Raw genomic sequence first — 16,062 nt, forward strand, 5'->3', positions numbered from 1 at the left:
ATAGGAGATACGCAAGGTTTATAAACAGGAAGTTTCAGGCGAGTTCTTTTGAAAAAGTGTTTTCAGGAACCCTGTTTCTGAACATCCATGGTGTCCCGAGTGTGTCTGTCAACCTATCGAGAATGATCTGTGCCTTTTTCTTCCCCATCCACTGCAACCAGGCACTCATGTTGGGTTGTAAGCAATTTGAACAATCTCCACTTCTTACCATTTCTCACCTAAAGTAAGTTTCCTGCCTGCCTGAGTCAGGAACTACTCACAATCACACTCCCAGTCCTTCGAACATCCAGAAAATACACAGCCAGATGTCTGTGTATCTGCATTACTTGTAAAGCCTTCTATTACTATAAGATACCATGCTGCAATTTTATGTTTGTTCCTCTGCCTCCAGACAAGCCTGCAAATCTTTACAAAAGGCACCGTGGCTTTCATTTGTGTATTATCTTAGATAGTTTTCAGACATGTATGAGAATATAAAGAATATCATAAACATCTTGGAACCATTACCAGTAGAAATGCCATCACAAATATTACTGAAGCCTTCTCTCTCATTTATTCCTCCTCAATCATACTCCCCTAACTCTCCGGGAAAATAATTATCTTGGATTTGGTGTTTATCATTCCCATACATGTGCTTAAATATTTACTGCATAAATATATGTGTTTCTAGATCACATTTTCAACATTTATGTAAATGGTATCACATAGTGTGTATACTTTCCTGACCCTGACTTTTTTAGTTACATTATTACAATTCATTCATGGCAATCTATCTAGTACTTTGATTCATTTTCATTGCTACATAGCATTATCTTTTAAGAATATTTCACAATATTCATCCTTTTTCTATGTTCTTAATTTTTTTCTACTTCCAATCTGTCACTATAGCAAGCAATATTGCTATAAGCATTATTATACTACACTTTTAGGGCAAAGACCTAAGAGTTACTCTAAACCAGAGCAAACTTTCTCCATAAGGGGTCAATTAGTAAACACTGTAGGCTTCATAGGTCGTGTGGTATCACAACCACCCAACTTTGCTACTGTAGTGTGAAAGCCTTCACCGATGATACATAAATGAGTCAGGGTGGCTGTATTCCCATAAGTCTTTGTTTATAAAAATAGGTAACTGATAGGATTTGGCCCATGGACCACGGTATGTCCACCACTGCTCTGGAGTAAATCTACAAGTGGGATTACCGGAATGTATTATATGTACATCCTCAACATAACAAGATATTTTCAAATTGAAATCCTAGAGGTCTATACACATGAACTCTCTTGTTTCTCTACAACTTGATATAAATAGAATATTTCATTTTAGCCATTATGATTAGTGTGAAATGGCTGATACTGCTACCATTTGGATTTCTCTATTGACTAGTGAAATTCAGCACATTTTCATATATTTATTAAACACTCAACTTTTTTATGAAGAGTCTGTTTATTTCATGTACTCAGCTTCCTTTTAAGTTGTCTTTTTCTTATTGAGTTATAGAAATTATTTACATTTTCTACACATAAATATTTTATTAAATATACTACTCAGTAAGAATTATAATAAAGATTATAAAGGTATGCAAATATCATAAATATATCCCTGTACATTTCTTCTAAAGATGTAAAAGTTCAGCTTTTTAACATCTTTAGGTCATGGAATTATTATGTATTACATGAGATAAAGATTCAATGTTATTTTTTTGTTTGTTTTCAAATGGAAAAACAACTTTCTACTACCATTTATTGACTGATTCATCTTTCTCCACAGATTTGTGATGGCATTTCTCTCATTAATATAGTGTCCATATAGGTATGGACATGTTTCTGAGATTTCTCTTCTTTTCTATTGTTTATCTATCCCTGCATTAATTCCAAAGTCATGATTATTACAGCTATATAATAAGTATAATTAATAGTATTTTCAGGATTATTCAGTCAAAGACAATTTTTAATTCCCATATGACTTTTCTTTTTCTTTATGTAGGAGATACTGTGAAGTGTTTTTGTATTTCCAAATATGTTGGTTTCCTTAATTATGTTTTTGTCATTGATGTTTAATTTTACTGTGTTTTAATAAGAGACTATGTTCTGAAGATACCATTTCCAATTTATTAAAAACAGCTTTGGAGATAATAGTAATTCAGTCCATTTACATTTAACTTGATCACTAATATATCGGACATATCCCCAGGCTATATTGTTTTTAGCAGTGACAATTAAAATTATGAATATAGAAGGGATCACTTGTATAGATGTCATGATTAACTTATGAAAATAAAGAAGAAAAAACTCTAGAAAATTAAAGAAAATGAACCACTGAAGAACACAAATACACACACACACAGAGTAGCAGGAAAGAAAAATACCAAACTAAGAAAAAAGAAAATTTAAGAAGCATGTAGAAATAAACAGTGTCAAACAGTGCTGAAAGATCTTGAGCTTAGTTTAGAAAAGAGAGTTCAGAGGGCAGAATGCAATGGGTTGCAGAGTGAACAGAAGGTACAAATGGGGAAGTTAAAGTACTCTCCCTACTCCTGAGTTTGTAAATGGCATTAAGGGAAATCAGAGTTTAACCAGTAAAACCTAGAAACTAGTTAATATCATTTAGATATTGCTGTGTAAAAAAACACCTAAAACGAAGTAGCTTTTAACAGCAACCATTTATTATTACCCCAGAAGACTGGGGGTCAGTTGATCTCACCTGGACTCTGTTGACCTCAGCTGTTCTCGCTCGTGCATCTGTGGGTTAACTGGCCATTGGCTGGTTTAGGCTGCCATTGTGTAGGACCACTGGGGCAACTCAGCTCTGCTCCATGCACCTCTTATTCTCCACCAGGGACCACAAGGCTACCCTGGGCTTATCTTTCTCATGACAATGGCAGAAGTACCAAAGAACAAACCCTAGTGGCATTTCAAGTCATCACTTGTATAATGTCTGTTAACGTCCCACTGGTCAAAGCAAGTCACATGGTTGAATTTAGTGACAAGTATTATAGCAAGTCACCCCACTCTCAGTGGAAGGGCATTATAAAGTTAAATGGAAAAAGATGTGGATATAAAAAGGGGTAAAGAATGGGGGCCATGACTGCAACCTATCACACTAGCCCTCGTAAGAGAAAATTAAAGATTTTTGTGAATGAATAAAGAGTTTGAGAACATATGAAACCTTACTTCATTATGTGACTCTAATGAAAAGTTACATGGGTCTAATATCAGTGGGACAGGTTGGTTTTAAGTCAGTAAATATAACTGTAATCCACTGTATTGTAGCTAAATGAAGAGAGAGACTGCAAGCACAAACAGGATATTCAGCTTAGAGCACAGGTTTACAAAGTGTGGTATGTACATCCTTTTAGCTGTAAGAAGAAAATATAGAATCTTTATCTTTAAATAGAATTCTCATCTAAATATAAGAAGTGAAGCTTTGTTAATAGATAATATAAAGAATGATATTGGCGGGGCACCTGGGTCGCTCAGTCATTAAGCATCTGCCTTTGGCTCAGGTCATGATCTCAGGGTCCTGGGATCGAGCCCTGCATCGGGCTCCCTGCTCCATGGGAAGCCTGCTTCTCCCTCTCCCACTCCCCCTGCTTGTGTTCCCTCTCTCGCTGTGTCTCTCTCTGTCAAATAAATAAATAAGATCTTAAAAAAAAAAAAAAAAGAATGATATTGGCTCTCTCACTCTGCCCATAAGTCAATGCTGGTCATATAGGTAAGCCATTCTATGGGAAGAGAAGAAGACACAACAGGAATGGTCAAGTGATGTCTCCTCCATTTGCTCTCAGTGTTTCGTGATTTGGAATCAGGTGAATTTGCAAGTTATAGTATTTAGTTTTGATTAAACTAACTCTAACACAGATAAATGGCTTCAAAAGATCATTGTTAAATGACAGCATGGATTGAAGAAAACACTAATCATTACACAAGCGCAAGTGGACAACAACAGCAAACAAGGAATATCAGTTCTACACCTAACATGAGGTCTTCATTAGCCACATAAAGAATGGTGAACTAATCAAGTCTAAAAAGAAATTTGCAAAGCAAATTTATAATTATCAATGAGGCTATTTAAAATATGAATTTATAACCACTGTTTCTTAATGATGACATTCATCTTAAGCACATATTGTACCTTGAAATACTGGTTACTGTGGCATAAGGCCATTGCAAATGGCAAGTTGTTTTAAAAACTAAACATTCAGAACATGAGAAGCATCTAGAATTGGTGGATGAGTTTTTAAAAATTAGCATGATGGTTCAGTAACCAATAGCCAATGATGCATTTTTTAAATTTGAATTTATATATCTTTTTCATTTACAAATTATCAAAATAAGTATTAAAATATAAATTTAGAATCAGATCTTTGTTATTATTTTAAAGTACTTAAGAAAGATATTTAAAAATAATAAAGTACATTTAAACAGATTAATTGCTAAAATATTATGAATAGCAATCTTAAGTGAGAGCAAAAATAAATCTACTTAATAAATAAATATAATTATGAAATAATATGCATTTTACCTTTTATTTTTCCAATTTCTGCATTAGTGCTTATATTTTAATATATTAATAAAAAGTGTACAGATATATAAATATATAAATAAATACAGTTGATTCACTAGTTTTTGTGGTTTTGTTTTCTAGATTAAAAAGGCAGGGTAAGGAGTATTTCAATCAAATAATATTTATTGCGTATCCATTATTGCATAAGAATAACAGGATTTCCAAATTACTTGCACTTGGTCACCTTTAAATACATATAAAATGCATATTCTCAGCATTTGAAAAGAATTTTCTTGAAAGATTCCTTAAAATAAACCTCAGGTTTGCCATGAGTATGTACTAATAGAGTAAGTCATTGCTTGATTCGTGCGTTACAAGAAAATTGCCAGAAATAAAAAATAATGCAAGTTCTTCATATAAACTTAAGACTTAGACCCATGAATTGAGATTCTAAAAGGAATAAATAACTACAAGATCAACTACAAAATCCCTCAGGGAATATACAAACAACTAAGAAGCAAAATTAGAAAGAAACCAAAAAATTCACAAAGACAGATCAGCATGCAGCTATTCCACGGTCTATGCTCAGGAGACGTGACTGTTGGGTGAGACTGAAGAGTTGAAGAATCCACACACCTCAAGATTTGAAAAATTCTTTAAAGGAAACTTCATCCAAATTCTCCTTTTTATAGATGGGGTTATAGATAAATTGCATCAGTTTCCTGTTTCCAAACTTGGTAGGGGCAGAACCCATACAAGGATACAATTTCCAGTCCAATGTTTTAACTACCAGTAAGTATTATTTCCGTAATTGGTATTGCAAACAAGGAAATCACTCTTTATTGCACAGTTCATTGTATAAACATGATTTCAAGAACATGTTAACTTAGTGAAGGCAGAGTATTTTTTAGTGCCTGTCTACATTAATTATACGTCAATGCATGTAGCCAATTTCTGAAGAATTCGATCTACTCACTGAAACATAACCAAATTGCAGGACTGCTCTTGGGGTGATTTCTCATTTACTTTGATTTACTGAGCATATTTTAAAGTACCAAAATTTATTTCATTTTACCCTTTTTGCTAAGAAATGTTAGTCTCCTTTGAGTAAATTCCAACCAGTGTATTTCTTCTATAACAAAGAAAAATGTGGTTCATGAAGCAGGTATGTAGCTATTAAAGAAAAAACACCCTTGGAATATACAAGAATGGTTAAGCTCAAACACTTCCAGTTGGTACTCAAAAGGGGTATGAACAGTACATGTAGCCCAGTATTAGCATTGCAAAAATTGCAAAAAAAAAGGAGAAGCTTTAGAACAGAGGAGCAGAGTGCCAATCAATTAATACAAGATCATAAAACCCTATTATGCAAAGAAGCTCACACAAACAGAGGCTCAGAATACCACAGCTACTGCACGCTCTAACCATTGTGCAAGTAAGGCGTCTAGACTTTCTCTTTGGAACTAGGGGCTAGGCAAGTTTCACGAACAAATTAAAAACTGATACTACAGATTCAGAATCTGATAGTAGATTATTAAAATATATCTGAATAAAATATTCAAAATGATGAATAGTTATTAGTTAATTGCAATTCACTTTAATATAAAAACTTTACAATAACCGTATTAAAATATGCAAAATATCCTAATTTCACAGGTGGAAAATACCTCAGAAACCATAACCATTTAAAAAGAGAGAGAGAATGCCAGACTTTGAATTCAATTGTGCTTCCTAACACCATGCCCTTTTTGTTACATCATACGTAAAAATAATCCTTGAAGGCAGGACGTCAGAGTGAGATTTCCATCTTTTATAGACCAATAAATAGATGTTAGTCACGGACGATGGAAGGTTACAGAGAGAATTTAAGTGCAGAGCTGAGAATGGAGTTTTAGAATCTCTGTCAAAGTCTTCTTTCCACATTGAAAACTGACTTAAACATTAGATCAAAAGATAACAAAAATAATAAATTAAGTAATATAAAAGAGATGTTAAGAGCTTGGGCCCTGAGGTTGGGTTGATTAGAGTACTTGACTTGAGCAGGTTTTTTAATCTCACTATTGCAGTTGACTTATCTATAAAATGGTGGTAATAATAAAACCTACTTCTTCTTATAAGGACAAAGTGGATAATATGTGTAAAGTTCTTAGAAACAGTTTAGACATTAAGGAAGGTAGCTTGATATAAATCACCTTCAAAATATATTTCTCCCCCCATTCCCCATACTCAACCACAGGACAGTCTTACAAGTGAGGGACACCCAGCAGCAAAAGGTCACAAAGTAAAGTGCCAAGAGCATGGGCTGGGCCACAGAAAGTCCATTAAAGAATAAGCCACCTGTGTGGTGGTGTTTTGGGCACTAAAGAGGTCACTGAGAAGAAGTCGCAAATGTGCTCCACGAGAGAGCCTGCATTTGCCAGCTAGACAAATGGAACGAATTACCAAGAGAGAACCACCAACAGGACAGGCTAAGTAAAAACATATTTTCCTCCATTTTAATAATCTCCCTTTCCCTTGCCTCAACTCTGGCAGACCCAGAAAGAGGAGAGGAAGAGTAGATCATAGCCTTTTGCCCACTGCACATCCCTTAGCTGTGAACATGGCTGCAAAAAGGAAAGAAGATCTAACTAGCATAAAAGACTGATGTTTGAATTGGCCTGCACTGGACTCTTTGATATTTGAAAGTGAACAGAAAGCTGCAGGGTACACTCAAGATATTGTCACGATGTTGCGGGGGGAAGGAGATCCAAAACTGAGGTGTTGTTGAATTTGGTCAGTTGAATTTCTAAAGCCCTTGGGGTGAAGTCCAGACACTTTCTTACAGCATCCAAGTCCCAGCATGATCTCTCCCTCCCTTTCCTCTCTAGCCTGGTGTTTGGCAATCCCCACCCTCCCACTCCACTCTGCCTGGAGCAATACTGATACTGCGGGGCCTCTGATGTGTGATGTTCCAACTAACTCCCCAAACTGACTGATCTCTGCTGCAGAGGCTCTTCCCTGCCAGTCCCTACATTTGGCCAACTTTTATTTCACACTAACAAGAACTGTGATCACCTTCTTCAATGCTCTAACACCAGCATCTAACAAACTGCCCGGAACATAGGAAATAATAATTAGTCAATGAATGAATGAAAGAGAGGCATCATTAGAAATTAAATGTAGTAACAAGGATTCTGGGCAAGAAGAGCTCTAATTCCATAAGGAGAAAGGCATCAGCAGAAGGCATATGGTAGGTAAGCTCTCAGATATCTTACGGCAAACAGTCACCTGCACACATACCCTAATCCTTAAATTTAACAAGTGTGAAGTGTGTAATGTTTGCATGTGTGTGCTTGTGTAACTATATTAAACTAACCACAGTAGTCTTTTATTCTTTACGGTAGTTACATTTTAAAGAATGTTGACACATATCAAAAAAGCTATGCCATAACCAATCCTCTGGTAAAAGAGATCTACTGTGTTTTAAAGTTTCATTTGGGGATGGTTTTGCAGCTCTCTTTTTTGGGCAATTGGCCATAAGGCCTTCGTGATCTGGCTCTGTGTTCTTTTCTAGCCTCATCTCCCTCCCCCCCGCCAGATCCCTTAAAGCGTTGTAGGCTCGAGTCACACTGAATTTTTGCATTTTACTAAATTCAACCAGCCCTTCCAGTTTGTGCTAAAACACTCCCCTCATTTGTCCTCTTCAGTTATCTTCTTTTCCTAGAAACCTTCTTAGATATAGATATCCTATACCCACATACCCTCTACTACACTGTCATCTATAAATACTTCAATAAAAGCATGATCCCACTGTTTCAAAGTTGATAACTTTTCTTAGCTGTTTCCCCACATCACTGTGAACAACTTGAGGGCAAGCACTGGTTACACTTAGGGATTTCAGCTCCCACACGGTGACAGACACAGAGCACGTACTTAGTAAGTCTTGTTGAAATGAACAAACACAACTCACGCCTTAGAGTAGCTCAGACGGCAGTAAAGAAGAAAGACACATAAAAGATTTTTATAATCCAGTATGTAAAGGCATAAAAACGTGAGTACACCATGTGGTGGAACACAAGGACAAGAAAGACTGACCCTACTTGGAGTAGCTGACAAAGACATGGGAGAAGATGAAATTTGAGCTTGGCCTTGAATAAATGAAAGATCTCTGGTTGGCAAAGGAGGAGGGAAGCAGCATCACAAGAAAAGTGAAAAATATCTCCACAGAGTTGTTAAAGATAATGGCATGTTCAGAAAACAGTGAGAAGTTCAATGCAATCTTTAAAAAGAAAAACCTCACTGATAGTTATAATGCCTTACAGCTACTGCCCTCTGTCTCGCCTCCTCTCCTCAACCATGTTGCTTAAAAATGGTGCCTCCACGATTTCTCCATTTCCTCACCTCCCACACGCTCAACCCACTGCAATCTGGTTGCTTTTACCACGATCAGCAAATACCTCCGTGTTCTTCATCTAATGACACATTTGAATCCTTTTCTTGGCTTTTCCATAACATATGACACCCTTGTTCTCTCCCTATTTTTATAGCGCTCTTGCATTGGTATTCAACTATATTCTCCTGGTGTTGTAGGAAACCATTGGGAAAATCCTCGCCATGGGATCTGAGACCTTTTGTGTCTGCCAACAATCTACACGTAACGGTAAATATATGGGAGTAGCACCAATAGACAATATTTATTATTCTTGACTAGGGCAAACAAATTCTATGTGGCTCCCCCCAGAAGACAGATTCTACCCTTGAAACCTGGGGGAAAAACACACAACCTCTGCAATTTTAATTTTTAAAAAATCACTTCATGTTCAGAAATTATAGCTGTTTATTATTTGGTTTATAAAAAGGAATGGGGGATGTCAAGCAATTCCCCTCTCCATAGGAAGTCAAGAGAACTATCACCTGAACCCTCCCTCTTGCAGGAAGGTAGGATGGAGTCAAGCTCATCAAACTGCCTTTATTTGCCCTCTTTTCTGAAACTGTTAACCCCCTCCCTAGGGTAGATTACCAAATGAACAATATCACCATCAGTGTACAGAATCCTACCTTGACAGAGAGCTGTAAGTGATACAAATATCTGACTATTGTGCATCATTGCATCTGAGAAGGAAGAAAAGGCAGTGGTTTCTAACCTTTGTTGTTAAGGATCAAAACAGTCTGTTTCAGAGAAGGAAATCCCCTTTCATGTTGACAGACACCCATAGCTGCTTCTCAGTCTCCTCTAAAATCTGTTTTATTCTCTTGTATTCTAGAGTTTCTGTGAAAGTACAACGACCATTTCACTGGAAATCTCTTTCTTGCACAAGCTATACATGCCCATGGTTTCAACTACCATCAGATGGCTCCCCAAACCCTCTGCACTCCAGCCTTTCTCCCAAGCTCTGGATATATGCCCGCACCTAGACATCTCCACTTAAATCTCTCACAGAGACCCAAACTCAGTGTATCCAAAACATAAGTACTCATAGTCAAAACACCAAAACAACAGCAAAGTAAAGTTTTCCTCCTGTGTATCATATCCCAGTGAATGGTACCATCCACCCAATTTCCCAAGACTTCATCCTGTGCTTCCTTCAACCCCTACATCCAACAGATCACCAAGTCTAACTAATTCTACCATGTGGAGATCTTCTAAATCTTTTCAGTTTTTCCATCTTTGGTACCACTACTCTGGCCCACTCCACAGTCATTCTTGTGTGTAATAAAACAGCTTTCAAACTATTTTTTCCTTTCCCTATCCTCTAATACAAATTATTGGATTGCAGAAAATCTGACTCCATCACATGCTCTCTATATTACCCCAACCCCCCTACCCTAAAATGGCTTTTTGCTGCCTTCAGCATAAAGTCAAATACCTTAACCTGTTAAAACATAGACTGGCATACCCCACAACTAGCAATTATGATTCCACAGATTGTAGAAGGAACCCAGGAAAAAATCCAATCCAAGTGTCTATGAATCACAATTTAAGGGACATTATTAAAAACTCTAAGAGGATACTGGAAAATATTGATTGAATGAATGAATGCTCTCAAAGTCTAATTTCTATCCTTCCAAAATATCAATAACTTTCCAGTAATCAACTTCTACATGCCAACTTTGAAGTAAAATGACTACATTACTTGTGGTAAACAGTATTTGCCATGTTTATAACAGGTTTCCTTATCTAGCTACATTTACAAATGACAACTTCTGATAAGGGTTAACACCTAAGTCCAGTGTCGATTTTTGACCAAGTGTCGAGATCTAATAACTCTCTAAACCTCCTTAAGACGTTAACCACCAAAATACATAATATCTCCACAGCTTCTGGCAAGTCTAAGAGATAATGCACTCTGTTTTCAAAGGGACAGAAAAGTATTAACCAAGGGGATTTAAATGATCAATACACTGAAGTCATAACTTACCTGACTGCTTGCTTCTTAATAGCCTAATGGGAAACTCAGGTTCAGAAATCTTGAGGTGATTTCAAAGTTTGCACTGATCCATTTCTAACCCTAACACTGCAAGAGATTACCATTTGGGCTGAGGTTCTTAGTTTAGGTTTTAGTGCAGTTATTGGTAGCCATACCACTTATGACTGAAGAATATGCACACACAGTGAGAATGTTTACTAATATGGGAAAAGACCTATATAGAAACTAAGGAGAAAAGAAAAAACAAAATAACAGAGGAGTGAGTTATAAATTGCTAAAATGCACATGCCCACTACAAACTTTGTCAACTGTCTGCTACTAGTACATTCCCCGCTTTAATTACCTTCTTACTCATGAATTTTTTAAATGTTGAAATAAAAGATTTTTAAACTTAATCGCAGACACTGTAATTAGAATCTTTAATTATAATTTAGATCTGCAACTTTCTTTGGACAATTACACTAGTTAATGATTCTGAGATAGCAGAGTGTACGTGTGTGCATGTGTTCTTTTGGTTCTTAATTCTTTTTGCTACGCCGCTGTTTCCTCTCAGGCTAATGTCACAACAAATCTACATCACTGACCTGAACAGGATGTAGGGGTTTGGGTCTATGCACACTGCATAGAAATGAGTGTATCAGCTAAGCTATTAAAAGTGAAATTAAATTTATTCTTTACTTTTTTCTCATTACCAAACTGCTTCTGTAAGACATGAGTTAGATATCTTCATGTCCACTTGCACACATGGTTAATAATAATGTGTCTTCCTTCCACATATAATAAATTTCTTCCCCTTTAGAGTGTCACATATAAGTTTCATTTCTTGGCTATCCATACTGACATAAATTCAAATTTTTCCTCATTATTTATCTTGCTTTCCAGCAAAAGTAATATCAAGATTGAAAATCATTCCATTTGGTGATGATGAAGACCAAATCATTTCTCTTTATAAAATGTATATATTTTTAAGTTGAGTTCTGTTTTCCCTAATAGGTTTACAATATGAGTGTGTGTGTGTGTGTGTGTACACACATGTGTGTGTTACATGTGTATAGAGGTTACTCAATTTTAATTTTCCCCAGCTTCCTCTTTCTTCTTAGATTTGGACAAATAACAAACAATACCTGATAAGTGATGAAACTATCTCTTGTCTCTCACTCAAAATCCTTCCCATATCACAATTATGCTTACCAATTATTAGTGTATTGTCTCTCAGCTCCATATGCAGGCTCATTTCCCCTTTTTTTGTAAGATACCAGTGTGTGTGTGTGTGTGTGTGTGTTCCTTGTTTGTGATGCTTCACCCCTAAAGGTACATGCTGCTTTCTGCATTTACTAGTTCTGAATTACTTAAAGCCTTCTTTTACCATTTCATTATTAAAGCACCTTGTTCTAATTAATAATTCATTTTATTAGATTTTCCCTGTTCATACTACTGTTATAGATCCTTTCCTCTGACTGGACTCTGATGACAAAGTATGTGCCCCCTTGTTGGTCTTGCAATTCACCAGACTTCCTCCAAGCCAACTATTGGTAAGACTGAGTAAACAAGGTAAAAAAAGATGGAAATAATGTAGAAAATCTGACATGACCAAAAGAATTCTATAGGACCATGTTAGGCTAGGTAATTCAAGGAAAATGAATCATTAGGAAAAAAGTCTAGGGCCTTCAAATGTCTCAAGAGCCTACCAAGATGTTAAATATGTACTTCATTTTAGGGAATATCTCTACATACAAGTGCACATGCACATTACACACACACACACACACACACACCACAAAATAGAAAAGTAAAAGTAAAAAAATCAAAGTAATTTTTTATTTAAATGTTTCCAACTACAACTCTACTTTAGCTCAATTTAACCTATATCATTTGGATTGTGAGTGCATTTTAATGTTCAATATAATGTGTAGTAGGGTCCTCCCAAATATGAAGCAGATCTGGAGCCTGCTAAAATGTTTTAAAGTTCTTGAGCTAGATTCACTGAAGAGGGCAAAATTTTTAATTCAATTCAGTTGAAAGAGTTTAAATTTGTTCTGTTGCTAATGACCGCATACCTAACAACAGCTACCAGCTTTTTACTTTTATTTTTTGTGCATCAGCTTGTTAATATGTACCCTATTTTTAAGAATGACAGCAGCAAACAGAACCACAGACCCATAACCGCTGGGAGCATGATTGCCTGATAATGACTGCTTCACCCGCACGTGGTCCTTTCCCAGTTCTGGGGCAGGCTGTCCTTAACCTTTGAGTCTTCAACTTCACATGTCAGCATTCCCTGAGCTGCATTTCACCTTGACATCAGTGGATTCCTTATGTTGACTGTTAAGCTTTCATTCTTGCTGGAGAATTATAATGCTTTTCCCATTTTCTCCTTACTTGATTTTTTCCCAGAATTTAGGATTTGTAAAAACATATAAATTTCCCAACAAATGCCTGCAAGGAATTTCTACATGGAAACACTTACTAAATGATCCTAAATGATCACAGTTTCTTTTCCTTTTTTCTAACAGCTTTACTAAGATATAATTGACAAATAAAATTATAAGCTATTTAAAGTGTACACAGTAGTGATTGATATACATATACATCGTGAAAGCATTCCCCCATCCAGTTAATTAACACATCCATCAACTTATATTTATCTTTTTGTGTGTGTGAAAACATTTAAGCTCTACTCTCTTAGCAAATTTCAATTATACAATAGTGTTATTAACTATAGTCACCATGTTTTACATTAGATCTTCAGACCTTATTCATCTTGTAGCTGAAAATTTATACTCTTTTACCAGCCTCTCCCTATTACCCCACCCCCAACCCCTGGCAACTACTTATCTACTCTGTTTCTGAGTTTGAATTTAAAAAAATTTATTCCATGTGTAAGTGATATCATACAGTTTTTGTCTTTCTCTGTTTGGCTTATTTCACTTAATACCCTCAAGGTCCATCCATGTTGCCACAAATCCAGATTTTGGTTTTTTTCCCATGGCCAAAAAATATTCACATATATATAACATATGAATTATATATGAACTATATATATGTATAATATATATAATGTTTTCATTTCTTGGCTCTTATGAATAATGCTGCAATGAACATGGGAGTGCAGAAATCTCTTTGAAATCCTGTTTTCATTTCCTTTGAATATATACCCAGAAATGGAATTAATGAATCGTATAATAGTTCCCTTTTGGGGGCACCTGGGTGGCTCAGTCGGTTAAGCGTCTGCCTTCGGCTCAGGTCATGATCCCAGACCCCTGGGATTGAGCCCTACGTCGGGCTCCCTGCTCCGCGGGAAGCCTGCTTCTCCCTCTGTCTGCCGCTCCCCCTGCTTGCGCGCTGTCTTTCTCACCCTCTCTCTCAAATAAATAAAATCTTAAAAAATGGGTTCCCTTTTTAAATTTTGAGAAACAGTCTCCTGACAGTTTTCCATAGTGGCTGCACCAACTAATATTTTCACCAACAGTGCACAAGTGTTCCTTTTTCTCCACATCATAAACAACACTTAATCTCGTCTTTTTAATGACAACCATACTAACAGGTGTGAGGTGATAACTCATGGTGGTAAAGATTTGCATTTTCCTGATGATTAGTAATGTTGGGTACTTGTCATGTATCTGTTGGCTATCTGTGTATCTTCTTTGTAAAAATGTCTGTTCAGTTTGTCTTCCTTTTTTAAATAGGATTGTTTGGGGGAATTTTTTTGCTATTGAGTTGTATCAGTTCTTTATTTATTTTGGTTATTAACACCTTATCAGGTATATGATTTGCAAATATTTTCCCAAATTGTGTAGGTTGCCTTTCCATTTTGTTGATGGTTTCTTTTGCTGTGAAAAAGCTTTCAGTTTGATGTAGTCCCACTTTTTTATTTTTGCCTTTGATCTCAGATCCAAAAAACCATTACTAAGACTGATGTCAAGTGGCTTCTCTCCCATGTTTTCTTCTAGTGGTCTTAAGGTTTCAGTTGTTCTGTTCAAGATTTTAATCCATTTTGAGTTGAAGCTACCTGCTTTCTAAATGTGTGTTAGTAATCCGACCGTATGGTGAGAACAAAGAGGAGGAGGATTAGTCTAATCCATTGTCACCACTGGAAAAAAGTCACCTTACACATTTTGCCAAAAATATATGAGTGAGCTTGTCCAAAACCTCCAGAAAACCAATATTTCATATGTATAAAAGAAGAATATATTTTTCTATTATTGATTTTTTAGGTAGAATAATTTCTTTTGCAAAAAAAATTAAAAATAAAAACCCAAAACATTAAAAGTAACTGTGAGCACTAATATTAACAACACAAGATACACAACATTGAAAACTATGATATTTGGTGTCCTATATTATTTGCCTTTCTGTTTTGACTGGTAATAAGGCACCAAATATAACCATAAAAGAACTATGAATACACTATTTTGCTAGTTTTTCAGTGTCAGATGAAATTCTAACTCTCCTCGATTCCATATAGAGGTTAGGTGCTCATTCTCACTGTGTCTCTCTAATATTTGGGAGCATCTACTGAGACAAAGTGCACAGATACATTGTCTTTATAGCCAACCAATAATGTTTGGAATGCATACTCTTGCTAAATATGTCTCCGTCACCTTTCAAATTCCTGTACATTTAAAACTGACCTATGGAAAGAGGCAGATTAATATTTCAGGTCACAACAGAAGACTACAAGGGAGGAGGGAGGATTATGTTGAAAGTAGGATTTTTTTCTGTTGCTGTGGAATTGTGGCTAAAGCCTAGAGTTAAGAGGGGGACATAAAACACTTAAGTCTTCACATTAGAATTTGAAAGAACTTCAAAGACCTGCCAGTGTTTGGTATCAACCATGTCCCCAAAGTTGGGGGTCATTACCCTTGTGCCACCTTACAGTTTCAGCCATCCAAGTCAATTTAAGAAAAGGACCATGAAGTCAGCAAAGAGACTGGTGGAAGACAAAACAAATGTTTTCAATGATAGAAATGGCATATCTGCTTTCTGAAGGAGAGGTAGAGAGGTCCCAATGAACTGGCTAATCTTTATTGATGTCTGCATTAAAGGAAAACTTAGTTTTTGTGTATTAATCCCAGTGAAAAGCCACCAAACTTGGTGTCCTTCCCCTTGGGTTGTCAGAGAAAGGGAAGAAGTTGGGGAAAAGTGACATGA

The 16,062-nt window shown here is 36.1% G+C and overlaps 1 protein-coding gene across 6 annotated transcripts in view; it reads right to left on the reverse strand.

Annotated features, from left to right (window-relative positions):
• Nucleotides 1-16,062, reverse strand: part of GABRA2 (gamma-aminobutyric acid type A receptor subunit alpha2) — a 120,645-nt gene that overhangs the window by 53,952 nt on the left and 50,631 nt on the right. The gene's annotated exons all lie outside the window — the stretch shown is intronic.

The sequence above is a fragment of the Halichoerus grypus genome, chromosome 3, assembly GCF_964656455.1.
Source record: "Halichoerus grypus chromosome 3, mHalGry1.hap1.1, whole genome shotgun sequence".
NCBI lineage: Eukaryota > Metazoa > Chordata > Mammalia > Carnivora > Phocidae > Halichoerus > Halichoerus grypus.